Source organism: Camelus ferus, chromosome 9 (assembly GCF_009834535.1).
Source record: "Camelus ferus isolate YT-003-E chromosome 9, BCGSAC_Cfer_1.0, whole genome shotgun sequence".
NCBI lineage: Eukaryota > Metazoa > Chordata > Mammalia > Artiodactyla > Camelidae > Camelus > Camelus ferus.
This window is the reverse complement of record NC_045704.1, coordinates 36,974,956-36,979,093: the sequence shown is the minus strand read 5'-3', so window position 1 is coordinate 36,979,093 and position 4,138 is coordinate 36,974,956.

Here is a 4,138-nt window from a genome sequence, read left to right as displayed (position 1 = left end):
TTGCCTGGGCGCTCCGACGCTGCGTGGAGGGGCGGGGCCTCCCGGGGCCCCGCCCAGCTCCGCGCTGACCAGAGTGAGGTCGCTGGCTTTGACCAGGTACCTAAGCGCATTCACTTTTTCCTTTTTCAACAATAATTCTTAAAATGATAATAATAGCAGCTACAGTTTGCTCAGCATTTACTATGCCCTTGGCACCGTGTTAAGCATAGTTTATGAAAATCCTTGCAACAACCTTGCAGTAGTATCTATTCTCTTTACATATTCTCCAAATGAGGAAACTAAGACCCATAAAGTTCATTCGATTTGTCGTAGTGTCTTCCTTCCTCTACCTCACTGTGAGGCCTCTACCCTGTTCACCACCTAGTGCCTCATACATACTAATTGCAATTTCTCTTGGATTCCAATATCCTGCGTTCCTGGAAGGGAAAAACTTGGCTGATTATTAAATGGGTATAAATCGAAGAGCCATTTCTTAATAGGTATTGATCATGTACTATGTCCTGAGTATCCTGGGGAATGTGAGGAGCAGACCATTCCAGCCCTCAAGGAACTTCTAAATTAAGTGAGGGAATAGGTGAATGATGGAACAGCCCCTATACCAGCTGTTGCAACTTGGAGTGATGATGGTCAAAACGTTGTGTCTCACACCAGTTCGTAGTTATCAACTCGTTTAATCCTCAGAATGGTCTAATGAAATTCGTATTATTATCTTCATCTTACAGATCAGGAAACTGAGGAATAGAGTAGCTTAGATGAGTTGCCCACAGCCACCCAAGAATGGAGTCGCACTCCAGCTAAATCCAAATCCATGCTGTTGACTTCTACCCTTATGTGCAACATGGCAAAGAACATCGAGGCAGCAGAGTAGCTGTCTGCTCCCAACAGAACGGAAGAGGACAGAAGGCAGGATGGGCAGACTTCTTTGAGGGAGGATGGGCTTGGATGTGGTCAGAAAGCAAGCTGTGATAAACTGCTTAGAATAAGAGTCAGCCACTCCCTGCCCTCTGTGTCCCCCTCCCTAAGGGACATATGTTAGCATCAACACATAGTTCTTGAACTCCAAATAAAGACTTTAGTTTTGTGCTTAGGATGCACAACTGTAGGGCCAGAGTAGAGTTACGAGATGATAACAGAGAGACTGAGCCCTGCTACCACCTTCTCTCTGCTGGCAGGGCTCTTGGGATGGCCTCTGGGAACAATGCTTAATATGCTCATATACCATGTGGTACAAATGCATGCCAGCCCCAAGAGGACCTAAAGCAAGAAAGAACTCTGCAGCAGGTCCGGCTATGGTGCAAACAGCCCTGTCAATTTGGCTATATGGTACAGCAGACACTGTGGTGTTGGAGGTATCAATGGTGGGGAAAGATGCAGCGTGGAGCTTAAAGCAAGATTCTGTGGGAGAATCACAACGCAGGAACTGGGATTTATGGTCTGAGAAGTTTCCTCCCCAATTCTTCCCTTCTCTCCCAAGTATGAGAACTGCATCATGGTCTGAAGGCTTTCCCTGTCTACTTCTGTTTCATTTCCTATGTCTATTGCAAGATTTTCCCCATTAAATAAATCTCTTCATATCTAATTCCATCTTGGCTGGAGGACCAGAACTAACACAAATAATAAATTTCAATCTTAAATATATTATTCAAATGTAGTAACATGCTACATAAATGAACTAAAATTTGCACTTACCAAAAACAAAAATATGACACCTTGTTGTTTACACTGTTTCACTGCTTCACATTTTTAAAATTGTGGTAAAAGATATAAAATAACATAAAATTGACCACCTAAACCATTTCTAAGTGTACAGTACAGTACTGTCAAGTATATGCACACTGTTGCACAACCAATCTCCCTAACTTTGTCATGTTGCAAAACTGAAACTCTGTACCCATTAAACAATAACTCACCGTTCTCTGCTTCCCCTAGCCTCTGCCAGCCACCATTCTGCTTTCTGCCTCTGTGAATGTGACTTCCCTAAATTCCTCAGATAAATGGAATCATACATATTTGTCTTTTTGTGACTGTTTTCTTCACTTAGCATAGGCTTCTCAAGGTCCATCCATATGTAGCATGTGTCAACGTTTCTTTCCTTTTTTCCTTTATTTTTAATAACATTCCATTGTGTATATATATATGTATGTGTATATATATACATATATATATATATATATATATATATATACACCACATTTTGCTTATCTATTCTTCTGTTGATGGACATGGGTTTCTTTCACCAGTGCTTTAAATTTTAAACAAAATTAAAATTTCAAAACTTATCAAGTCATACACTGTTTAATATTTAAATATGTGCAGTTTGTTGTATGTCAAGTGTTCCTTAATAAAGCTGTGAAACAAACATGCTCCCTTCTCTACCCCAGCCTTGTACATCAAAGTGTCTACTCAGCATCTGCATTTGGATGTGTAATGGGCATGTCAAACTTAACATACCGCCACTAAACTTATCATTTTACTCCTCCCTCCAAATATACTCTTAACCCATTCTTCCCCATTTCAGTAACTGGCAACTCCGTCCTCCCAGGGACTCAGGCCAAAAACAAACAAACAAAAAAAACAAAAACAAAAAAATTAAAAACTGGGAGCAATCCTTGTTAACCCTTGTCTCCTCTCTGTTTCTCACCTCCACATCTGATTTGTCAGCAGATCCCATTGGTTCTACCCTCAGAATAAATCCAGAACTTGACGTCTTCTCATTACCATTACTATGACCACTCTGATCCAAGCTACCATTATCTTTTGTCTGAATAATTGTAGTTAATTCCTCACTGCGCAATTTGTTACATGTCAATTATACCCCAATAAAACTGGGGGAGGGGGACACTGCTAACTTGCCAAACTTTTACCCTCTTTGTACTCTTCCTCCTTCGGTTGTTTGCTTAAATTACAGTCTTTGCAATGAGCCTTCCTTAATTACCCTAGGCAAAACTGAGACCCCTTTCTATCCCTTCCCTACCCTTGGTATTCTCTATGCTCTGATTCTCAATGATTATTCTTTTCCCATAACACTTAACATAAATAAAATACCATATATTTTAATTATTTCTTTCTTTATCCGCCCTTCCTCCCAGCCCCACCCCACACCTTGCGAACTAAAATATAAGCTCCACGAGGGCAGTCAGTCTCACTTGTTTTGCACACAGCTTTATCCCCAGCACCAACATCTGACCTACAGTAAATCCCCCAAAGACATTTGTTGAATAAGTGAAAGACTCTGAAGGCAGGACTCCGAGGGGTTTAAGAGCTCAGGTTCTGAGATTGAACAGGCTCAGGCTGGAATCTGGACAGTCACTCTTTTATTGTATGAGTGACTCTGGGCAAGTCCCTCATCACCTCTGTCCTAAAGTTTCTTCCTCCAGAAGAAAGGTTGATAAATGGGATAAATAGCTATCTCATGGGTGGCTGGAAATATCCACTGAGGCAGAGAGAAGGTACAGAAGAGAGGTGATAGGAGAGGCTGTTCTTGTTCTTGTTTTGACACTGCATTTCCACTGTCTTCCCTCCAGTCCCTCCTGGGATGAAACAGTAAACCTTGGGGACCAGCAGGGAGCTGGTACCAGCTGAGAATTCCCAGACTCTAGGGAAGAAAACTAAGTCAGCTGGGCAGGTCTCCCTTTTCTGGGCTTAAATTAGATGCATGATCCTCCCCTGAGGTGGGCTGGGAAGGAAGGAAAGATGGAGACTGTTTGCAGAGACAAGCTTCCATGCATTGCCCCTTCTACCTCCTTCCAGTGTAATCTAGAATCCAGCCTTGCATGGTAGATGGCTGCACCACCTGGGATGGGTGGGTGTAGGTGGTCTCAGAAAGCACTTGGTAGCTAAGATATGGAAGCAACCTAAGTGTCCACTGACAGATGATTGAATAAAGAAGCTGTGGTAAATATATACAATGGAATACTACTCAGCCATAAAAAAGAATGAAATAATGCCATTTGCAGTAACACGGATGGGCGTAGAGATTGTCATACTAAGTGAAGTAAGTCAGACAGAGAAAGACAAATATTATATGATATCACTTATACATGGAATCTAGAAAAATGACACAAATAAACTTATTTACAAAACAGAAACAGAAAACAAACTTATGGTTACCAAAGAGGAAAGGGGTAGGGAATGGATA